This window comes from Cupressus sempervirens, chromosome 4 (genome assembly GCF_028749045.1).
Source record: "Cupressus sempervirens isolate cs-2001-9-10 chromosome 4, ASM2874904v1, whole genome shotgun sequence".
Lineage (NCBI taxonomy): Eukaryota > Viridiplantae > Streptophyta > Pinopsida > Cupressales > Cupressaceae > Cupressus > Cupressus sempervirens.
This window is the reverse complement of record NC_143121.1, coordinates 912,141,584-912,168,414: the sequence shown is the minus strand read 5'-3', so window position 1 is coordinate 912,168,414 and position 26,831 is coordinate 912,141,584.

Below are 26,831 nucleotides of genomic sequence, written 5' to 3'. Positions count from 1 at the left end.
AGAAAACTAAGAAGAGAGCAAGAAATTCAGTCAGTAAGATTGTGTGAAGTCATGGAAGAGAAAAAAAAGATAAAAGAAGAGATGGAAGAAAAGAACAATGAAATTCAACACCTATCCCTTCAACAGATAGACTTCATTTATCAGCTCACCAATGCAAATGAAGAAATCATGAATCTAAGATCAAAGATTGAAAGACTGTAGAATGATCTCAACATTGAAAGGAAAACCAATGAGAGGATAATGAAATCTCAAGTAGATATGAATCAATTGAATGAACAAATCCATTACAAACAAAAGGGAAAATGATGCGGGGAGCTCCTCTTAATACCATAAACTCATAACATAAACATAGAAACAACAAAAATGTGAGAACAAAATATGGACTTCTTATTTGCACCGCAAATGCGAAATTATAGAATTCATAAGTACAATATGCTAACCCACATGGGTGCATTTAGTACAATAATTTGTAAGACAAGCTGTGAATTATCAACTAGAGCTGTGCTAGACAATGTTTGGGCCTTTCTTAAATAGGTAGCTTTATGCTGCTCGAGAAGGTTCTAGATGCTCAAACTTAATACCTAGGGCTGACACAACCTAATAATACACATAGAGTCGGCCAATTAAATCTTTGACAAATTATTTTAGAAATTTCAGTAGCCCAACTTCTAAAGGCCATAACTCACGAACCGTTGCTCCAATGGGCTATTATAACCACTTTTCAAAAATGCCAGCTAGTAATCTATAGGATTAGAATGATGCTAGTGCCCTTCTATTGAAGTTTTAGACCTCATTTGGGCAATCTAAGGCCTCCAACGGTGAGCTTGAAGATTTTTTTGCAAATTTTTCCATCGAAAATTCGCAATAATGTCTTTGATACTAATGCTTGAGCAATGAGATTTTTATGGTAGGCTTACAACTCTAAAATGAACCCTAGTATAGAAAATGAGAACATTCCAGGCTCGTATGATAAACTTACTAAAAATAGTAAGTTATCAACCACCTTGTCTACTAGTCCTTATTAAAATAGAAAAGACTGAAAATAAAATATTTTTGGGTGATGCAAGATTGCCCTTGCACCTAGGATGCTCCTGCATTAGAAAAGTAGGAATTGGATATGTGGAAGAAGGTGAATCATCCAAGCAAAGAGCTCAAAGAAATCAAAGACCTACATACAATCATTGTGGTAAGATAGGTCATACATCAAACAAATGTTGGAGCACTAGAAAAAGTAAATTCAATGGAAAGTGCTACAATTGCAATCAACATGGTCATAGGGAAAATGAATGCAAAGAGAAACCTAAGTTTGAAGGAAAATATCATAAATGTAAGAAGCATGGGCACAAATTCTTAGAATGCAAAACTAAGATATTGAACCCAGTAGAATAGATTGTGAAAGCTATATTTGGTTAGGACTATAACACTTGGTGCAGATGTCATTGTTGTGGAGAATTTAGACACACTGGAATGAATTGTTTAAAACATCATATGAGGACAAGAGACATTACCAAAAGATGTTTTATTTGTACAGAGCTTGGTCATCTTGCCAATAATTGTATGAATATTGGAAGAATTGAAGATGAAAAGAAGGCAAAAGCTGATAACATCATAAAAAAAATGAGACAACAATGGGTTCCAAAATCTTTTGAGAATACAAGTTTGAGCAATGATGAACAAGCCACTCAAGAATTCGGTGACTCCACCATTTCCACTTGATCTCTCATAGGAGAATTGAACTAGGATTCTAAAGAAAATATCTCATGTTAGTTCCAGTCAGCAAAATGAAAGATCCAAACCAACATTCAAGATGCAAAGGGATCACTGAGTAAATAGATGCTAGTCTTTACCAAGAATGGTTAGGTTGCAAACCTTATCGGGCGAGGTTGGGAGTAACTAAGTTCTGTGTGGTTATCAAGTCATGGAAGACTCTATTGAGAATTCAATGCAAGTGAAGTGGATGATAGAATATTACTTGTATTCTCAGTTGTGTGCACAATGGTTAGCTATGGTTAGAACAACCTATTTTGATAATCAAGTAGATGATCCATAAGATCACTAGTCTTCCCATGTTGACAAAAGCAAAAATGATCAAAACGCTAAGTTAGGTTGAATTGGAGAAGAAAACCCTTGCTGAGTGGGATGGAAAGGGAATGAAGATTAGCTATGTTACTAACATGTAACTCAAGTTTGGGATACATGTAATCACTCGCAAGATCTACAACTTGAGCAGATTGAACAACATGTCATGTGAAGCAGTGGATTTGGCATATAAAGAGGTCAAGAATAACCTGTCACTTGAGCTTGCCAAGTTGATGCTGAATTAGTTCAACAAGAACATGGATAGTATAAGAATTTCCAAGAACAATCCATGTAAGTTTAGTTCACTTTTGACTTGTTTATTTTTCTATGTGCAAAAGTTCTTCCCATCTAAAGGTACAATAGTTTGGAGAAAGGATGTACCTATTCTTTATTAGATTAATGAGTATATAGTTGAAATGGGAGAGAACTATGCAAATATTATGGACAACTACTTTGATGCATTCAAAGAGAAGATTTGGTTCATGGTTGATAGTGATAAAGTACATATTCAGGCAATCAGACCAAGGATAGTATGGGTAAAACCTCTTGGCTATGAGGTAAACATAGATGAAACCGAATACATTATTGAGGCATTGATTAATGAGCCTATTGATCCTAAAGCTGCATACTTTAGCACTTATGATGAGGCAAAGGCTAGAATAGAACTTGAAATCAAACTCCCTCAGGTAGTCAACAAAGGAAAGAAGAGAATTGAAAAAGTGAAAAATAGTTCCACTCTTCTATTGATCGAAGGCAAAGGAGATGCTATTGAGGATGAAGAAGCAGAAGATGAAGATAAGTCAAAGGATGAAGAACCACTAAAGAAGAAAGATAAGGCAATTATTACCAAGCTTTCCAAGACATCTACTATTGTGTTTACAAGAAGATCATCTAGGAAGAAAGAAAATAAAGGAGGAGATGTAATCTTTAAAAGGCCTCCACCTACTTTTGAGGAAAGGATGAAAGAATTAGAATCAAGATTTGGCATAATAAATTTCAAGGCACTAAAGTATGAAACTAGGATTGCAGAAGAGAAAAGGAAAATAGAACATGTGTTAATATCAAAAATGGGTAAATGGAAGTATTCTCTAGACTAGCTTGTTCAACAACTTCCAAGTGATCTAATGGAGAAGATCAAGGCAAGATGGGAGAATTCCATGAAAAATGAATTAGAAATATATGAGTAGACCTTGAGGCAACTCATGCCAAGTTTAGATGACAAGGAGGTAAAGGAATCTTTGAAGAAAAATGAAGAAAAGCTTACTTTGAGATCCAACACTTGTCTTATATTGTTGAATGACATTTAACATGTGGTAAGGAACACTACAAATGCATGGAAGAACATTTATCTTCTTCAGAAGCTAAGTGATTTTGTTGTCAATGTTAGTGACAAGGATGAAGGTGATGATGAACAAGAAAAGGATAAGGAAATTGATAATGAAGTCACACATTTTGATAATGTAGATGATGATGAAGAGGAACAGAGGTAGAAAGCTACCAAGGAAGATGTACAAGATACTGAGGAGACTAATCCAATAAAAATTAAAACAACAGTCATAGCCTCACTTCCTCATTCTCCAAGAAAAGCACTAAAAACATCAAGTCAAAGAAAGCTTCAGCAGGATTGATTGTGAAAAACATAGTTGGCACAGGTACTCAAACAATTTTTGCACCGATCTAGCTTAGTACTTCATTGACTGAACTGACAAGTACTTCATCTACTAAGTAGCCAACACTTCCCTCATCTAGGTATTTCTACTATAGGTACTTCAGCAGTAAGTACAATATCTACAACTAGTCCTACTATTTCTACAATTGTTTCCATTCCTGACATGCAATTAATAAGTGCAAAGACAGTTGAGACCAAGTCTCAATTGAGCACAAGACTTTTGGGTAAAGGAAAAGAGAAGGAAGAAAGCATAGATCTTGATGAGGAGATTGTATTTCCAAATTGGGACATCTCTAATCTCAATCTTAATTAGATGCATGTTTTTGGAGAAATTATTCAGAAGAAAGCCAAGTAGCAAAGGCTTAGAGAAGAAAGGAACAAGGAATTTCAAATAATAGAAGATGCAAAGAATATCCTTGAAGAGGCATTAAATATAGAGGTTGATACTTCTCAACCATTTTTGAACCAATTAGCATAGGTAGTCCAAAAGTTCAATAATAATTTGAATGGACAAGAGAAATTGTTGCAAAGAGCTGAGAAGAAGTTTGAGAATAAGGTTTTGAAACTTATTGCTCAACAAATTGCTATCCAACAGGTAGAATTATCTACTATTCTAGGCTCATTGGAGATCTCTTGCAACAATGTGTCTTCTCTATTTGGTAAATTCCATGATATCTCAAATTTCACTAAGGAAATAAAAGATAAACTATCAAAGATTTATGAACATTTAAAGGAAAGTGCATAGCAATTGCAACTTGACTCGAGCTACATCTCTACCCATTACACCAAGATAAGATTCCTGACTAATATGCAGGCAAAATTGCCGAGTGAAGAGGCCAAAATAAGAGCTACATTGATTGATATATAAGGTATGATTCTCCCAAACATGGATGCATTACAAAAACACATTTCACACACTAAAAGGCTTATCCATGACAACAATTTCACCATTACAAACCGCATGATAGAATTGTCAATAGAAGTGCAAATTGCATTGCACACATGCAAGGTGTTGCAAGAGAATTGGGACAAGACATTGGCATTAATTTTAAAGGTACATTCAGATTTCTTGTCACATTTTGGCATTATTGTATAGTATATATAGCATACATCTTTGGCATTAATGTCAAAAGGGGGGAGAAGATGTATATTATAGTGAAGATGTATATGGTGTAAAAGGGAGAAGATGTACATAAAAGAGGAGAAAATTTATATATCAAATGTGAAAAGATGTATAGTATACTTTGTATTATGTATGGGGGAGCATTATAATATTATTCATGTATAGATACTCAGAGGTACATCTCTTACAATACCAATTTTGAAAAATATCGAAAAAAAGTATACTCTACCGAGTTAGAGACATAAGGTGATGGATAAAAGATGTTCTTGAACATTTTGAATTCAGTTTTGAATGATAAGTTCTTTTGTCACTAATGCCAAAGGGGGAGATTGCTGACATTTCAGTAATGTTTGTTATTAGTGACATACACTTATTTAGATTGTAAGTATCTACCGAGCACATTGTATAGTTAATAGTGTTAAGCAAGCATTTTAGTATCTACCAAGTTCAAAAATTGCTACCGAGTCCAAGGGATAGTATTCAATTTGTGCGAAGAAATTACTACCAATGTGTTGATCAAAGTATAAATCAAGCATCTCAGTGTATGCTGAGTTTATCAGTGCAAACTAAGTTGTGTAGTGCTTACCAAGTTCGCAGTTGATGTGATGTGAGTCTAGTGGTAACTGATCTACTTAGTGTCAACCAAGTGACTCAGTTTATACCAAGCTTGTAGTGATAGCATTGACCGAGCTATGCAGTGTGAATTGAGTGATTTAGTTTATATACCAAGTTTCATCATATTTTCTGAGTCACTAGTGTAGATCGAGGTCAAGACTACTTGAAAGTGATCAGTATGGATTGAGCTTCTACACCTACCAAGTGCATGACAATGTCAAGCATTAACAATGGATGTCGAGTATCAGAACCTCACCAAGCTATCCTTTAGAACTCGAGTTTGTGTAGTTGAGATGATTTTGTGATTTTTGTGTAAACTTCTATTGTGGCCAACTTTGTAATTTGTAAATTGGATTGGTATATATGTAACATATTATTTCACATCCAATAAGTAATGAATGGAATAAAAATAATAAGTAGAGAAGAGAAAATTACAAAGGCTATAATAGTATAAGGAGTAGCAAAGATTTATCTATCACAACGAGGTGATTACTATACTCAAAAGAATCTCTTTTAGCAAACCAAGTTGCAGATCAAAGATCAGCTACTGCTTCATCCTAATAGGTGGATCAATCAAATACTTTCAAAAGGCAGACTTAACAATCTTTTGTAAATCTCTTTACCAAATACATACTTCATTGTATGTTTGTAAATCCTTTTGCAAGGTGGACCTAGTAGTCCTTATTTCTCCTAGTAGGGAAAATCATCAGAAGTGATCATTGTAAGCCTTAATAGGCTAACTTTATATTGCAATACTAATGCTTGTGGATATCATCCCCACCCTAGTTTTAATTTCTATTTGGAAGGTTTTTGGGTCACTAAATTGTGTGTCATATTGTTATGAATGCTTTAATATTTTCAATTTCCCATGCATGCAATTAGATCATAATACACATGAAGGATTAATTGCTAATTAAAGATTAAGTTTTATTGGTTACTGATTCATCCCTCCCCTCTTAGTAAGTTAGCCTATCATAATATTTCTAACAATTCAATCTTTGCTTTCAACTTTTGAATGAAATCTCATGCATCTTTAAGTTTGATCTTTAAGTTGTCTCTTTCTTCTATGTTTACATAAAGTTCTTGAAGAGCTTCCTCTAGGTTCTTTTGTAATTGATCCATATCCATAGATATCTTACTCAAGATGTTAGTCCTCCTTTCAGTAATTTCTCTCTAATATTGATTGTTAGAAATAGGAAATATTGAGAGGGAGGGGGGGTGGGAAGATGAATCAATAATTTTATATTTATCCCCTTAACAATCTTTAAGCATGCATATAAGATTAAACTGAAAATTAAACATAACAATAATACAATACAACTCATAACACTATTATTTATTAACTAGGGAAAACTTGTCCAAGGGAAAACCCTGATAGGGATGGTACCCACAAAATGATCCACTAATCAAAAGTATCTTGTGAAAGATACTAACCCTGTTAGGAGACTATTACATATGTATAGTGTATTTTTCCTTGTTAGAGGACTAGGCCTTGTTAGAAGCCTCAACCTTGTTAGGAGTTTCTATTATAATTATAAAAGTAGAAAGATGAACACACTGCTCGAACATGCATTTATAATTATATATTCTATACAAAAAGGTATAGATACCAAAAACCTTTCTGACTGTGTTGTTATCTTCAATATCTAATTTGTCCTTTGTGGCCCTCTTCACAAAAATGATCATAGAACTATATAATTCCATACTGTCATCAGGTTCACATCAATTTTGATCAAATAAAGTGCACATCACAATATTATAACATTACACTACAATGCCACACTACTTTCAAACAAAAAGTGTCTTCTTTACACCCAACTACTTAACCAATTGATCTTCATTTTCTTGCACATTTCCCAAAATTCAAAATTAGTTTTTGCTAAGTGAGGGTTAACATCTAGGTTATTCGACCAACCCTATTAAGTCATTTTTTGGTGAACCAAAATAGTCCCTTAACCAAAATACCTTTACTTTTTTATCTTTACCGTTCTTCCTATTGAACTTGTACTTATAAAACTTGCCATAAATCTATTCATACATCTAATATTCTTAAGAATTGTTAGAAACATGCTTATTACATCATAACCTTTCTTCACTTAGCCATGCACAACCTCACTTGCTTCTAGCAAACCATGCTAAACCAAAATACATGACTATTTACTATTTTCATGAATTATACTTAGATAATTTTCTAAGTTCAATCATCCAAAACTTGATCTTATATTTTTCCTTCTTCATAGAAGGTATATGTTTCCATAAATGAAAACCCAATATCATCCTTAAATATTCTACTAGAAAAAAATTCAACAGGATTCTGGAGACCTTGACCTTATTTCCACTTAGAACCAAGGCATTTTGTTATGTGCCAAATGGGTTATTTGTGCTATCACTAGGGATGAAGCCTGGAAAATCCTTCACAAGCATTGCATTTCTTCTAGTTTCCTTGTCAATAGACCTACTTGGAAGGGGATTGGTTTTCAAAAATTCCTAATCATGCTTGAACTAGTACAAATTTAGGGTACTTTTTTTGTCAAAATCACTTGGAGAGCATGACGCCGAGCCATCAAGTCATAGATTCATTAGGTTGATGATGGTTTCAGGGATGGGCTCTCTACAAACCAGTATAACATGTGGTGATCTCCCCTCTTTGTGATGCAAGGGGTTCCACTTGCTAAAGTGTAGGCTGCCAGTGCACTACATTTTTTTAAATTTAGCATCAAGATTCCTAAATAAATTTATTTTCTAGAGTTACTATGAGTCTCAGAATTTGGGATGACATATAGGTCTAGTTTCATTTGACTCATCTAGATTGTCAGATGTTTGACCTATTGGTCTATGCTCTACCTCCTCACATTCTTCATTAGTTGTGTATTCAACTAGTCAAGCCATGGTGGAAGGACAAGAAGTGGTATCTTTATACTTTTTCCATTACAAGCCTAAGATGTGATACTTCTAGCTAGTGCCTCACCTATCTATGGTTGATACTCTCAACCAACATTGACACCATTAGTCTTCTTAGTGGAATTGGAGATATAGATTTAACACTATTTGGAATGCCATCACTGAGCCAAAAATTATACACTTTTCTCAGTGTGTGTTGTTCCAAGGAGTGCCTCTAGGTCCTTAGCTCAAACATCTAGGAGTTCTAGACCCTTAGTGTCCTTTTTGTGGACAACCTAAGTCCTTTTTACAAATCTTTTGGTTATGTCAAAGAGCCCAACAAAATTGGCTCTAGATACATAATTTTTTAAATCCCTTTAGGATGGAGCCTTTTTTTTGGCATATGATATTGCTAAGAGATTCACCCAAAATTCCCTTCAAGTATACCTAGATTTGGTATGATTTTAGGATGGAAACTTTGTTCACACTTTGGAAAGATAGAAATGTTGTTATTTTTATAAACAAGTTTCTTTATATAAATGTTTCTTTGTATACTAAAGCTTGCATATGTAATAATGTAATGATGCATATTCAAGGTATCCCTTGAGGTACCCCACTTGTAGGAGTTACTAAATCATTGGGGCAATGACTCTTGTATGGTCACAAAAGTGCCACTAGACTATGGTTCTAATGAAAGCATTCTACCCCATGGTTTCCATCGGGGCCACAACTCTTCTGCCCATCACTCAAGACTCCTTATTTGTAGGTTCCTCATCACTCTCCTAGTGGTGGAAATGATGGTTGGCATCATCTCTTAGCCTCCCCTTCATGGTGATTCTCTGGATGGTCCCCAGGTCCTTCTTCTGATGTTTCTCATGCTCTTGTTGTTGTTGGATTTATGTGCTAAAATTTGTTAGATGCATACTTCAACAAAATCTTTTCATGTTAGACTCATCCAAGAATGAACATGAGATTGTTCATCTTGAAATGTCTAAATAAGGTGACCTATTTCCTTCTATCCAGTTGAGGTTTGAAGGAGTTTTCTCAAAATTAAGAGCTCAATGACCATAAACCAAACTAGAAGAGAGGATCTATAAAGAAAATGGATGGATGATTAAGCTAAGATTTTTAGCATTTTTCTATGAAAATAAATGAGATTCTATATGAAATATATATTAAATCTAAGAAAGGAAAGAACCATTAATCCAACATGAATGCCATATTAATCTAGAATGAAAGTAAATAGCTAGAATGCAATAAATCTCTTGCATGCATAGATATTGAGTAGTCAAACTAATAAATTTTTTTACTCACCATCAATAACAGGTAGAAGCATTTTGAGCCAACCCCTACGAAAACCCGGTGAGCCCGCAGAGTAGGGCCACAACACTTATGCAATGAAGCCAATTGAATAAGCCCTATCATTTTATGGGCAACCCTCCATCAATCCAAGAAAAATGAATGTCTCATAATTTATAGAAAAGTTTGTAATCAATCAATGGTAGAGATCAAATCAGACGAAGGGTGGAGACTAAATGAGAGTTATGTTTGATATGGAAGTTTCTATTTGAGAGGGAGTTAACTGATTTGTTTCCCTCTTCTTTTCAAGTTAACTCAAATTTTTCATTTTCAAACTCAAAAGAATATTTTAGAGATGTTATTTGGATTATTAGTTAAATATTATCTCATATTTAAATAATTTTCTCAATTATTGAATAATTAAATTCAATAATTGAAATGCGGATATATTATCTAATTAAATGCATTTAATTCCTTTTCTATGTGTTATTTAGCTTAAAGGGGCAATTTAATTTAATTTAATACACTATAAATTTTAATTAAATTAATTAAATTAGGAGGGTTTATTAGCTAAATTAAGTTGATATTTAGGAATTAAATAAGAATATATGATTATTGTAGGTTTAGGATTTTCTAAAATTGATACTCAGATCAAGTAGAGAAATAGAACCATAAATACCTAATAAATTGGGACTTTATTGATCAATTAGAGATTAGGGTAAAATTGGTTTATTAGACTAATTTTGGGGTATTACATTTTCTCCTCTTTGAATTAATGTGCGAGTAACACATTGAGTCAAAACATTTCATGATTCTAAAGCACAAGATGAGAACCAAGATTATTTTCAAGTTTTTTTACAAGATTGAATTGATAAGAGAGAATTGATTATGAACTTGGTTGAATGAAAATAAAATCCTTAGGAGTTCAGTTGATATGAGTTGCAAGGAACTCAATACTCACCCATTGAAAAGAGTTTAGGATTATCTCTAGAATGAAGCTTAATCCTTAGTATTCTAGATAGAACACCTAGATACTTGCCCATTGAAAATAATTTAGGATCATATCCATAATAGAGCTTAATCCTAAGGAGTCTAGATAGAAAACCTAGATACATGTCCATTGAGTGATTAGGATAATCTCTAGAACACAGTTTGATCCATATGAGTCTAGATAGAATACTTAGATACCTATCCATAAAAGAAAAACTATCCCTAGAACAAGGTGTGATTCTCAAAAATTAAGATAGAACACTTATATAAGTATCCATAAAAGAAAAATCATCCTTATAATGAGGCTTGATTCTCAGAAGTCTAGATAGAACACCTAGATACTTGTCCATAAAAGTAGAATCATTTTTAGAATGAGGATTCATTATTTGGAGTCTTGATAGAACACCTAGACACATGTCCATAATAGCATAACCATCCCTAGAATGAGGCTTGATTCTTAGGAGTCTAGGTAGAACTCCCAAATACCTATCCATAAAAGAAGTACCATCCCAAGAATGAGGTTTGACTCTCAGGAGTCCAGATAGAATATGACAAGAGTTGTCATGAGCTGACCAAGGTAACTAATAGAAAGTCAATCATCTAATCAGTATATAAGGAAATGTTGGAAATATTCAAGACTATGATAAGATACTAAGAGGGGAGAGATGAATCAATAACTTCTAAAAATTCAACAATTTCAACTCTTAATCCAACAATCCAATTAGCATTTAATAAAGTACATATAATCTGATCTAATTGCATGCATAAGAAACTGAAAACATGAAAGCATTCATAACACTATGACACAAAGATTTGGTGACCTAGAAACCTTCCAAATAGAAAGTAAAATTGAGGTGAGGATGATACCAACAAACTTTAGTACTACAGTATAAAGTTAGCTTTTTAAAGCTTACATTGATCACTTCTGATGATCTTCCCTATTAGGAGCAATAAGGACTACTAGGTCCACCTTGTGAAAGGATTTACAAACATAAAATTAAGTATGCACTCATTGAAGAGATTTACAAAAGACTGTTAGGTCTACCTTGTTAAAGGATTTGACTGATCCACTTGTTAGGATGAAACAATAGACAATCTTTGATCTGTAACTTAGTTTGCTGAATGAGATTCCTTTATGTACTAGTCACCTTGCTATGATAGATCTAACTTTACTGCTCCTTATACTGCTATAACCTTTGTAATTCACTCTTTCTACTTTTCTTTGATTGCATTCACATTCACATCTTCATCATACTCACTTGGATATGATATAATTTATTATATATATACTAATCCAATTATACAAATTACAAAGTTAGCCACAATACAAGTTAACACAAATATTACAAAGTTGAGCCACATGAAGACACTCAGGTTCTGAAGACTGATTCAGTGAGGTTTTGATACTTGGCATCCACTGTCAATGCTCGACATTGTCATGCACTTGGTAGATGTAGAAGCTTAGTTCATAATAATCACTTCCAAGTAGTCTTTAACTTGGTCTGCGCTGGTGACTTAGTAGATACTATGAAATTCATCATATAAACTAAGTCTCTTGATTTACATTGTATGACTTCATAAACACTACAACTTCGAGCTCAGTATAAACTAAGTCTCTTGGTTAACACTAAGTGGCTCAGTTAACATTGGACTCACGTCACATACACTATGAACTCAATGAACACTGCACAATTCATCTTGCATTGGTAAAATCAACATGTACTAAGATGCATGGTTTACATTTCTAGTCTTCACTATAATTGTGACTACTCAGTAACCATTGAGATCTGTCCAAAGGACTTGGTAGCAACTGTAGAACTCAGTGACAACTGAAATACTTGGAAAACATGAATAGTTGTACAAAGAAGTTGGTAGCTATATATAATTTGAATAAGTGTGTGTCAATAATAAAAAACTTGACTGATATGTCAACAATCTCCCCCTTTGGCATTAGTGAGAGAAACACTAATTAACCAAAACTGAATTCAAAAAGTTTCCTGAATACCTTTTATCAATCACCTTGTGATACTAGCTCGATAGATTATACTATTTTTGAGATTTTTCAAAATTAATTTTGTAAGGTATATATTTGTACATGGTAAGGTTCTTTCATACAGTATACTATACATCTTCTTTCTATATACAACATATCTCTCTATACATATTTTACTCCCACATTGATTTTTCAACTTATTGCATGTTCTCCTCCATAATATAAGTCTTTCTCCATAAATATATCTTTCTCTGCCTTTTTGACATTAATGCCAAAGATTTATTCTATTTATTTACATAGTAACACCAAAATGAGATAAAAAAATTGAATGTACCTTGAGAATGATTGCCAAGGTGTTATCTTAATTGTCTTGTAGGACCTTACATGTGTGAAGTGCAATTTGGACTTCTGCTGACAATTCTATCATATGATCCACAATGGAGAAGTTATTTTCATGGATGAGAGTTTTTGAATGCACAATATGTTTTTGTAGTGCATCCATGATGGGAAGAATCATATTTTGTATATCTATCAATGTGGATCTAATCCTTGCCTCTTCTCTAAGCAATTTTGCTTGCATTTCTGACAAAAATCTTATCTTTTGAAAATGTGCAGAGCTTGAACTAGGGTCAAGTTGCAGATACTAAGCACTAGCTTTCAAATCTTCATCTATTTTGGATAATTTGTCCTTTATTTCTTTAGTAAACTCAGAAACATCACTTAGCTTTCCAAAAGTGATGACACATTTGTACAAGATGCTTCTAAATTGCCCAAAATGATAGAAAGTTCTACTTGAAAAATGGCTATCTGTTGAGCAATGTGCTCCAACACTTTATTATCAAACTTCTTCTCTACTTTTTGCACTAGCTTATCTTGTCCCTTAGTATCTTCATTAAATTTCTATACTACCTCTGCTAGCTGATATAAAATTGGCTGAGAAGGATTAACCTCAATACCTATGGCTTCTGCCAAAATATTCTTTGCATCTTCAATTATTTTAAATTCCTTATCTATCTCCTCTATTAGTCTTTATTGTTTAGCCTTCTTCTAGAGGAGTTCACCAAATGATTACATTTGGTTTGGAGTAAGCTTGGAAATTTCCCAATTTGGGATTACATTTTCCTCACCTAAATCAATTTCTTCCTCCAGCTCTTTTCCTTTACTAAAAACTTTTGTGCTCGATTGAACCTTGGGCTCAACCGTCCTTACACTTATTGCTTTTATACTTGAAATATAAATAATAGTAAACATGCTAGGACTGGCTATAAACACTAATATTATGCTTATTGAAGGAATATTTATAGAAATACCTTAAGAATCCAAAATTGATGTGCTCAAAACTAAAGTAGTCAAAACTGGTGTGCTCAAAACTGAAGTAGTCAACTTAGTTGTTGGAGGAAGAGTCTACAGCTTGGTAGATGAAGTGGAGGTCACTTCTATCAATGATGTGCTAAACTGAGTAGGAGGAAAGAGTGATTGGACATTTGGATTGGCATTGGTGGTCACAATCAGACTTGTTGGGGTTGGCTCCACACTTGATGTTGTCACTGGTTTTCTTAGAGAGTGAGGAAGTGAGGCAATGACTACTGCAGCTATCTTAACTGGACTAGTCTCCTCATCATCTTTCTTTATTTCCTCAATAGCCTCTTGTCTTTGATCCTCTTCATCTTCTTCATTATCAAAATGAGTTACTTCTTCAATATTCTCTTCTTCATCTTTCTCCTTATCTTCATCATCATCATCATGTTTAACATCAACTAGAAAATCACTTGGTTATGTAATAGATAGATATTCTTCCAAGTGTTTGTTTCATTCTTTACAATATGATCAATGTCTTTAATCAAAACCAGACAAGTATTAAACTTAAAAGTCAAATTTTCTTCATTTTTCTTTAGTGACTCTTTTACCTCAGCATCTGATATGCTTGGTATAGCTGCCTCAAGATTTGCCCATATTTGTCTTTGATAATTTTCATGGAAAAACCCCATCTTGGCTTTATCTTTTCCAAAAAAATATTAGGGAGCTAAGAAGCAAGCTAGTCTGGTGAGTATTTCCACTTACCCATTTTTTTCATCACCAGGTCTTCAATATGCTTCTTTTCTTCCTTAGTCCTAGTCTCATATTTTAATGCTTTAAAGTTGGTTATGCTTGCTCCTTCTTGAAGTTCTTTTAGTCTATCTTGGAAGGTAGGTAGAGGTTTCTTGAATATAATATCTCCTCCTTCCTTGTTAGATTTCTTCCTTGAGGATCTCTTTGTGAAAATTGCAATGGATGGCTTTTGTGGCTTGGTGATAATCACCTTGCCTTTCTTCCTTAATGACTCTTCTTCCTCTAATTTTTCCTCATCCTCTGATTCCACATCCTTTGCTTCCTCATCTTCACCTTTTCCCTTGGTTAACAAAAGGGTAGAACTGGTTTTCAATTTGGAAATCCTCTTCTTTCCTTTGTTCACCACCCGAGGGAGCTCTATTTCAAGTTTAATCCTAGCTTTTTCTTCATCATATGTTCCAAAATATGTAGCCTTAGGATCAACTGAATCATTAAAAAGAGCTTCAATGATGTCTTTAGTTTCATCAATATTAACCTCATAACCAAGAGGTTTTACCCACACAATTCTAGGATTAACTACTTGAATGTACACTTTATCACAATCCAGCATGAGATATACATCATCCTTATAATCTTCAACTAGTTTCTTGGGGATTCAGAACCTATTGTTCATTTTCTCTTTGAATGCGTCAAAAAAATTATCCATAATACTATTATAATTGTCACTCATTTCAGCAATAAACTCATTTATTTGATATAAAATAGGCACATCTTTTCTCCAAAGAACAATGCCTTTTGAAAGGAAGATTTTTTTAACATTAAAGAATAGACAAGTTAACAAGGAACCAAACTTACATGGATTATTCTTTGAAGTCCTTATGCTTTCCATATTTTTTTTGAACTATTTCAACAATAGCTCAGCAAGTTCAAATGATAAGTTGTTCTTTACCACCTTGTATGCCAAGTCCAGAGCTTCACATGACACACTATTCAACTTGCTAGAGCTGTATATCTTGTGCACAATTATGTGAATACCAAACTTCAATTCCATATCTGAAACACTACTAATTTTAATTCCTCTATCATCCCATTCTGATAGGGTTTTCTTTTCAAGTTCAACTCGACCTAGGGGTTTTGTCATTTTTTCCTTGGCTAGCATTGGGAGACTAATGATTCGATGAATCATCTTCTTTGTGATCAACACTGGTTGTTCCAACCACACTTGACCATTATGCACTCGACTGAGGATAAACCTAATTCATTTAACTTGAAATTCATGGGGCATGTGAGGGATGTGAGTTAACCCTTTGGTTTCCAAGTGTTGGTGCTTGGGTTTCAAAACCCCATTTACACACAGTTTGCCTAGGGCATCATCCATTTCCAATGTACCAATCTCTTGAATAACACATTTAAAATGAGTATGAATATCATTGATCAGAAGTACCTTTGGAGGGATTTGAGATTGTGCTCCACTCGGATCTATGGTTTTGGTGATTGCAGGAGTGAGCTTGAAATTTGGTGTTTCCCATTCCACTCTATGAACCAACATGCCAAATCCTCACTTAACCTTGCTACTACTGGATGCTATCTTCACTTGATAGGGTTTGAGGGAAGTCAAAAACTTTCACTAGAAATTTTCTCAAATCATTTGGAAGCTCTTAAGATCACACTTTCACAATAGAACTTGAAATTTCATGGTAAGAATTGACTTTGATTTCATGCCTTTTGTTAAAATTTTGCCATAAATGCTTAGTATGAAAGGCAGATCAAATGACATCATGTTGACAGACTATCATCCACTACACTTGCATTGAACACTTAGTGAAGTCTTTGTGACTCTGTAACCATAAGCATCTTTATCACTCACGACCTTGCTCAGTAGAGTCTATGACCCAACCTCACTCAGGTAGAGAAGATAACTTGGCAAAAAATTGTACTCGGTGATCCCTTTGTATCCTGAATACTGATTTGGATCATTTTTCTATTTCAATCTAGAACTATTTTAGATGTCTTCTTTGACAGCATAGTTCTAGTTTCTCCTTTGAGAACTCAAGTATAAATAATAGTCACTTAATTCTTGAGTGACTTGATCATCATTACTTGGACTTGTATCCTCGGTAGACTTAGGAACCCATTGTTGTCTCATCTATTTTAAAATATTATTAGCTTTTTCCTTTTTCTAATCTTCAGTTCTACTAGTATTCATCCAGTTCTTGGCAAGATGACCAAGTTCTATACAAATGAAACATCTTTAAGTAGTGTCTCTTTTCCTCAAATGATGCTTTACACAATTTATTCCAATGTGTCCAAATTCTCCACAATAATGACATCTACACCAAGTGTTGTATTCCTAACCAAATATTGCTTTCACAATTTGCTCTACTAGATTCAATACCTTGGTTTTGCATTCTGATGACTTGTGTGCATGTTTCTTACATTTGTGACATTTGCCTTCAAATATTGGTTTCTCTTTACATTCATTAACCTTATGACCATGCTGATTGCAATTGTAGCATATTTCATTGAATTTTTCTTTTCCATTGCTCCAACATTTTTTTGATGTATGACCTATCTTACCACAGTGATTGCAAGAAGGTTAGGTTTTTGGTTCTTTTGAGCTCCTTGCTTGGATGCTTCTCCTTCTTCTCTATATCCAATTCTTTCTTTTCCTTTTTTTCTATCAATATTTTTCTCATTTAATTGATTCATGTCTTCTTGTGAATTCATTATTCTTTCATTAATTTGCCTCTCAAAGTTTAGATCATTCCATAATCTTTCATTGATTTGCCTTTCAAAATTTAGATCATTTCTCATTCTTTCATTTTCAAATCTTAGGCTCATGAGTTTCCTCATTTGCATTGGAGAGCTGATCAATAAGGTCTGCTTGCTGAAGGGATTGGTTTTGAATTTCATTATTCCTTCCATCTATCTCTTTTTTTATCTTGTTTTTCTATTTCATGAATTCACATAACCTTATTTCCTAAATTTCTCGCTCTCTTTTAAGTTTTCTTATCTCTTCTTGTAGGGAACCATTCTTTTCTAGGAGTTCTTTGATTGCTTCATTAGCTTCATTTGAATTGCTTGAATGAAGGTCTTCAATTCTTTCTTCAATGTAGAGATGATCATTCATTTGAATTGCAAGTTATTTTCTTCTTTTTAGGGATTGAGAGAGTTGCTCCTTTGCTTTCTTGAGTTGGGCAATGGCCATTTCCAAATCTAGCTTCTCATTTTCAATAGCTTTGTCAAGTTTGAATATCTCCATGGGTTTGATCTTTACTCAAATTGTTAAGCTTCCTCCTAAGAACCACAATGCTCTGATACCAATTGTTGGAAATATTCAAGACTATGCTAAGTTACTAAGAGGGGAGGGGTGAATCAGTAACTTCTAAAACTTCAACAATTTCAACTCTTAATCCAACAATCGAATTAGCATTTAATCCAGTACATATAATCTAATCTAATTGCATGCATAAGAAATTGAAAACATAAAAGCATTCATAACGTTGTGACACAAAGATTTGGTGACCCAGAAACCTTCCAAATAGAAAGTAAAACTGGGGTAGGGATGATACCACAAACTTTAATAATGTAGTATAAAGTCAGCCTATTAAAGCTTACATTGATCACTTCTAATGATCTACCCTGTTAGGAGCAATAAGGACTACTAGGTCCACATTGTGAAAGGATTTACAAACATACAATTAAATATGCACTCGGTAAAGAGATTTACAAAAGAATGTTAGGTCTACCTTGTTAAAGGATTTGACAGATCCATCTGTTAGGATGAAATAGTAGATGATCTCTGATTTGTAACTTTTTTTGCTAAATGAGATTCCTTTATGTACTAATCACCTTGCTATGATAGATATGACTTTGCTGCTCCTTATACTACTGTAGCCTTTGTAATTCACTCCTTTTGCTTTTCTTTGATTGCATTCATATTCACATCTTCATCATACTCACTTAGATATGATAAAATCTATTACACATATAACAATCCAATTATACGAATTAAAAAGTCGGCCACGATACAAGTTAACACAAATATTACAAAGTCGAACCACATGAAGACACTCAAGTTTTAAAAACTGACTTGGTGAGGTTTTGATACTCGACATCCACTGTCAATGGTTGACATCATCATGCACTTGGTAGATGTAGAAGCTTGGTCCATATTGATCACTTCCAAGTAGTCTTGAACTCAATCTATACTAGTGACTCAAAAGATATTGTGAAACTCATCATATAAACTGAGTCTCTTGATTTACATTTTATGACTTAGTAAACACTATCACTTTGAGCTCAGTATAAACTGAGTCTCTTGGTTAACACTAAGTGGCTTGGTTAACAGTGGACTTGCATCACATATACTGCGAACTTAGTGAACATTGCACAACTCATCTTGCATTGGTAAACTCAGCATGTACTGAGATGCACGGTTTACACTGCTAGTCTACACTATAACTGTGACTACTCGGTAACCACTGAGATTTGTCCAAAGGACTCGGTAGCAACTGTAGAACTTGATGATAACTGAAATACTTGGCAAACACTGATAGTTGTACAAAGAGGTCGGTAGCTATATATAAGCTGAATAAGTGTGTGTCATTAACAACAAACTTGAGTGATATGCCGATAGGAAATACCTGATTGATATAGATTACAAGGATCCAATATGCCCCTAGAGATTTGAGATAACCAAAGAGTGGGATACCTAGTTTGAAATGAGATATGAGTAACTAAATATGCCCCTAGTGATGAGATTCCCCTAGCGATGCAAAATTTTGAGTTTTTTAAAATTAGATTGATTTGAACAAAGATTTGATTGATGTAATGATGTAATCATCCTACTCCCATTTGAGGGAAATAGAAAGATAACACATTAGAACAATAATGTAGAGCAATTGATTCACTCTAAAAATGTAATTGAAGATTCAAAATATTGTAGAATAGGTCAAAATAGATTGAGAATAATTTACATAATATAAAGAGGCCATTTGGTGAGGTTTTGGGTCTTGTTTGACCAAGTTTGACCTTGGTTGACCAAAGTTGACTTTTTTTGAAAAAGTTGTAATTGTCAAGAAAATGTTGATTTGATGAGATTCTAGGGTATAAATTGTTTGAAATTTGTTGATCACTCCCCTTAGGATTTGTGACAACAGTTTAACCACCTTCCATGTACTATAAGTTGAGTGGTTGTATCACACAAGAATAGATCTATCTTTTGGCACAATAAAAACCCCATTCTAACAAGTGGTATCAAAGTTTGGTCATGGGTTTGAATCCTCAAACCCTCGGGTAATGCTAAGGGGGAGATTGTTGGAAATTTTTTCAATGCTTCCCTTGGGATTTGTGACAAGGGTTTAACCACCTCTTATGTACTATAAGTTGAATGGTTGTATTGGGCATTGAAAAATTGGTCTTTTCGTACAATGAAAACCCCATTCTAAGATAAATGACATAAAAAAGATGACTACACAAGTGTCTAATTGCATTAGTCCCAAAATTTTAAATCACATTTTATGGTTGTTTAGGAGTGTCAGATTTTGATTTTGATCCTGAAAAATGAAGTGAGGATTGTCAAATTACATAAGGTTGTCAATCCATCATTTATGTAGTCAAGATGATGATGTGACATGTGTGGAGCACTTTACCTCTTATTTTTTTAGATGCAAGCGAATGAGAAATTAGACCCACAATGAAGTGAAAACCCTAAAAATTGCAATGTGAACCTAACTAAATATAAAATTTGGACTTGGTCACTAAACCATTATGGTATAATTTTCATCATAGAGCATTTTTGATAAGGCCATAGGATGTCATACAACCCTCACTAGTATTGCTACCATGAGAATATGAATATGACATTAGTAAATTTTTTGTCCAAAGTAGATGTAAGAATCAACACACAAGAAGCCAAAATGACCTGGACATATTTTCCTGTTGATTTAGCAAGTGAACATAAAAATTAGGGCATAAATGCCAGGATGACCAAAACATTTCATTCATACAAGAACACGAGACAATAAGCATTTATTTCTCATACTAAGTAATAGTAAGTCGTCTCTCTATAATGACCCTTTATCATTCATGACCTAAGATATAAGTTCACTTGGTACACTCATAGTGACCCTTGTGTTCAATTCTTAGGATAGGTACCCATATCCATAGTAGCATAGAGAATTCTCTCAAATAGACAAGGAGAAGATCCAACCTCACCAAAGTGCCTAGATAAAAGGAGTCAAGTTACACATGGCCATCCAACACAAGATAAAGGCTCTTATAGTGGACAATCCTCCTATTTTGAACCTTTTAGATCATTGGAACTAAACCAACAAGTAGAAAAAAAAAAGAAAAGGCCATGCCCCTAGTCCTTCCTCCTCTAGTCAAGATAGACCTCCTAGAGTTTCTCGAAGGGGAATGACAACGAAAAAATAAAAGTATAAAAGGAAAAGCTTAACATAGCTCAAATAGTTTTAGTATTCAGTTTTAGTTTTAGTGGATTGATGTCATGTTTAATGTTCAAAGTGTTTGTGAGAAATCTCCTCAATAGTAGGGGAATGGTATGAAAGAATAAGTTGGGATAGCTAGTGACTCACACATAGGAAACTCTTTGAGTATAGGACATTTCTCACAAGCACATGTGGGTTTCCCCTAGGCCATGACCAATTTCAATCCATGAAGGTACATGCATTTTATTAAAATGACTAAGAGCTATACACAAAAGAAAGAATCAAACAAAAAGAAAGAAACCACATAAAGAAAAAGCATTGAAAGAAGGAAAGTGAATGGAAAGGACACCTATATAGGATCCAATATATTGACTAATAGATGATGTAATTTGAAAAAGAGGTGCATGTTACCATATTTTCATTGTCTTGGTAGAGCTTCCATTTTTTGCTACCATGATGCATGTTTTAAATGTTTTCATCAATGGTTTTCCTTCTATATCAATATGCCTTCCAACACCCTATAAACATCCTTGAGAACATATTTAAATGTCCTTGGAACATCAAAGAATATCTTTCCAAAGTATCATTATCCAAAGAACACTAGCTTTGAGTTACTCTTAAAGTTTCAAAAAAAGAAAAGAAAAGAAGTGCCTTGCTAAAAACCTAGAAATAGGCACCCTAGTAGCAAAAGTAAAGAGAGATATTTTTTTCCTATGGTAAAAACCACTTCTTGTGGCACCTTTAGCAATTACCATGATGAAAACCTAGTAAATATGCATCATGTATAATTCTTCCATCCATACTACCCTATCATGATGTTGCTTATCCCTTAAACATATTAGCCCCAAAAATTACACACTCAGAGCCTCCATTATTCTTAATTCTAATTGTGCTATCATATCCATATCCTATCTAAATTGACCCTATTGGTGTTTTGAAATGTCATGGTTTCAAATTACCCTGATGATAACATAATACATCTAAGGGCAAGTACTTTTCATCTGCAACATATCCTTTTAGACACCAGGCCAACTATAAGGTAGGACCCTTCTTCTACTTCAGGCTTTACAAAACCTAGGTGGGTGGACCTGTAGATTCTTCATATGGTACTAGTGTTCAAAGCATACACTAAATCTAAAATAGAGCAGATAGAACCCTTATATCTTCTATACTTACATAAAGATCATAGACATGAAATAGCTAATAACATGACCTAAGAAATTGATGAGCTAAGTGAGGGCAACACTTTTTAGTTCCTTCAACATTAAAGGGAAATGATATTTTCTAAATGATGTTGATTTCAACAAAACCAAGACATGAACAACATAACACTTTGATCCTATAGTTGATCGGTGTCTTATCTATTGGCCAATCCCACAAATCCCTAACACACATTGAGTCAAAAATCTACATCTTTCTAAATCTCATACTCAACCTATCCCTTCATGAGATGTGCAACCCTATGATGATAAACTAAGCATTTACATGATTCCTTGAATAACAAGCAAAAAATATCAACACATACCATCTGAAATAGACTGCAACTAGACAATATGCACCTTGTACATATATCACAAAAGATCAAAAATAGCATGAATAAGAAACAAAACTCAGAAAGGAAATTAACTTGCTACTGTAATTTTATTTATTTCCTTGAAACAAATACAATAAGATGCATGAAATTGAATCATAAAATTTCCTAATATATGAGAACTATCTGCATTCTTATTACTTGTTGTTAATTATAAGATAAATGCTAAAGAATGTGGTGGAATCACAGCTTTGGATCCAAAAATGTGGTCTCATAGACAAACTAAAACCAACATGGTATCACAGTAATGAAACATATCAAAAATTGGAACCATTACAATGAATCAGAAAAAGAAAGATATAGGAAAGGAATGAAATCCTAGATCTGATCTAGAAGTGACATGTGTCCACTTGAATCTTCATTCCCTACTATTGTAAAGCATCTCTCATCTTTTTATAACTAAAATTTTATATTATTCTCATAATTGTTCTGTAACAAACTGAAAATATCTCCTCTCACTGATGAGAAACCCTTGTTCTTCCAAAATATCAGATAGGCATATGAAATGATGATAATCCATCCACTAAATTGATTTGGAGGTGATAAAATCTATCCCTAATTGTATTCATACTACCTTTGATGTTCATCAAGTTCACCATTTCATCAGAAATCAAATCTAAACTGCCTTAACTAAATGAAACTAAAAAATGGATACCTGAGACAAAACCTTGAATAGCTTGAGAAGATGGCTTCCTGTGCAAAAACAAACTCCAAAAATAGAAGGTTTGTTCTCTCATGGTTCCAATGGTATATGATAGTCATATATCAGCACGTCAAAAATGTCCAGGGGATTAGTTTGAAAATTAGGCCCTTGGACTGATTCAGAGGTCTGCACTTGCCTTTAAAACTTTATGCAAAAATTTATCAAACCTAAAGTTAAAAATATAGGTTATAACTAGAATTTATTTAAAAGACCTATTGTATGTGCCATTTTTAGAAATATCCTTTTAAAATATATTTTTTCATCTTTTGAATTTTTCCCTCTTATTTTGTGATTCATGTCAACCTACTTTGACCACCTATGCTACGTGGAAACACACCATTGGTTAGGATCTGCATCATCACCTACCACCTAGGTGCCATGTGGTGCCCTCTAATTGGTCTACTAAATTTCAACTTGACATTTGATCTATTTTTGCATGTCAACTTCTCATTGGTTCTTTTGTACACAGTCATTATGCCATGCCATCATTGACTGGGGCCTGTTGCCACATGTCAGCTAGGCACTTCCTTGCATCTCTTAACTTCCATGCATCTTCATAATGCAAGGAAGCACCAACTATCGGATCTTACCATGTGGCAAAATTTGGAGCATCCATCTTGGGCCTACCACATCACTATCGACTGCCACATGTCAGCAAGGCACTTTCCTGCATTTCTAGTCAATAGACTAGTACATCAATGTGGGAATACAAGAAGCCATCGTGTGTCATCCTTACTGATGTGGCCACCTCAAAATTCATGCCAAACCCAAAAACCTCTGCCATGTGTCCTTCTATGGTTCATCGTTTGATGCCATGTGTATGCCACACCATCACTTTGTACTGCATGTGTTGTTCAAAATTTAACTTTTCACATCCTCCAACTAGCCATGTGCGACCCCACTCATGAGATGACTTTGTCTTATAAAAGCTTAGTGTCTCAAAGACACTTAGATATCTTGCAATGATGTATTTAAACTCTAAAAGGTCCCTTGATGGCATCAATGTGGGATTAATAACTTTGGATTATTTTTTCACTTGCTCCTATGCCTCCTTCTCATGGCATCTCCTCTGAAAATGATGGCAGCTCCGAGCAGGATTGACACCTATTCTTACAATGAGAATGGTGGCCAAGTGGATAAGTAATGTAGAAAACCTAATTGGATGGGATGCTAGGAATTGATCAATAGGAATCCCTAGTAGTTTCCTTCTACTCAACTTTCTCCCTAGCCATTATGCCTATCCAAACACATGATCTCCTCTTTTTCCATTGATTGTGGGTTCTTCAAATACCCAACTTTCTGATGAGAAAATGGAACATGCATTCAAGGTGGCATGAATGGTAGTGATGGCCTTTGGAAAGCATACACCAATGACATAGCTGTCATCCTCCACTACATAGTCTCATATCACTCCTCCATATTCAAAACTTCTAGTTCCTCTACCATACCCATGGCTTTCTTCCAACTCCCTATCCATGGGATCGATTTGAAATGGGGCAACCTCACTTGTTTGGAAAATGGGAAATCAAGGCATTCCATATGTAACCAAATCTAATCCTCCTCCCTAGCAACATATCCTCTTTTAAAATGCCAAGGACCCCTTTTTCACCCTGTATAACTGCATCTTTCTCTTGTACTATGGAGTCCATCCTTGGTGCCCATGCTCCAACATGAATTACTAGGGCTCTTTGCATCTACAACCCCTAACAAATGCATTTAAATATTTTTTGTGCTTGCAATGACCTCCCTCACATCCTTTGGAGTGCCATTAATGTAAAGCTTTGCCCTTGGTTTGAAAGCCTCCAAATCTATAGTTTTGTAGACATGAGGAGCATTGAGCACATGTGGGGATTCTCAAAACCACATATGTAGGAAACCAAATGCCTCCTTTGTTAAAACTCTATCATGACATATTAATTCCTTCTCATTCGATATCGCCAAACACCATTTCCCATCCTCATATCAATAACCAATATTTTTTGTGGTCATCTTCCTACTATTGTGTCTCATGTTCTCCTCCTTCCTTTAATTTATCCTCCAACTCACCTTACTTTTGGCCCCAATGAGTCACCGAGGAGCTTGATGTAGTTTTTTTTGATTGCAAATAAAAGAAAAATAGTGGGCTTCTAAAAGAAAATGAAAGAATATGTTTAAATTCATCTTTTCTTACATATGGACAACTAGAAACCACACACTCATCTACTATATCATCTCTCTTGAAGGTTTTTTGCCAATTTAAAATCACCAGGGTGCACTTCTAAAGGATAATTATGGACACAATTCTCAAGAAGTTTTTTTTAGATAGTATTCCCACTAAATTTTACTTCAAGGGAATGATTTATCTAGCTAGTACTCTTTATATGCTTGAGAATCCGCATGAGCTTGTGGAATAAAGTTGTAAATGGCTCAAAAAGCACCAGTCCAATCAAATGCTCATTTGTCACTGAAAATAAAAACTTGCATATGCATTAAAACTTAGACCACTGGTACACATATACCATGTTATCACATTGAAACAATTTTCAAATCTTACTCTACTTCTACTTGATAACACACTCTTCCCCATTTGGAGTGTTGTCCTTAACCATTTCATTACATGGAAACACATAGGTCTAATACCAAATTGATTAGAAAACATTTTTAATGTTCATTCCTTACATCCCATTTGGTCTTCAAACACAAGTGTGCAAATCAAGGAATCATACTGAGTAAAATTATTACAACATCCCTTTTAAAACCAATGCCTAGTCAATCCACTGAAATAGGTCAGGCCCCAAAGTGGGTCCAACTAATTTTTTTTTCAAATTGAAGCACCTGATTCTTGAAACTGGCCTATTGAACTTGTCATATTTATTGAAATTAAATCGCTAAATGATCATAAAAAACTCATTTTACCATTTATTTGCAAACTATCAAATTCATGCCAAGGGGTCCTCTAATTGGCCTTAAAAACTGACTAAAACAAGTAACTGGGCCTTGGGATTTGACACACTAATTCTTTATTCCACATTCTCTTATCCTGTTAGATCTCATCTCATGATGAATTTAGGGTCAAAAGATATTGGCCGTCAAGTTGCCTCCTTAGAACTGCCTACAAGAAAACATGTCAAAAAACCATAAAATGATTTGGTTTTGGCTTCAAAAGCAGGGCAAACAGACACTTGGGGGAACAAAAATTGGGGCATTAGTTCACTGTTATGAGTAGAGTATAAATATAGGATTTGGGCTCATGAAAAATAATTGGGCACATTTGGTGAATAGTCAAAGTGAGCTACTTGGATTTGCAAGACTAGGAACAATGGTAGAAAAGTGATTTTTATAAATAGAATGGACTTGGGAAAGTGTGCAGACAGATTCATTAGGACTTGCAAAATGACACACTTATAGA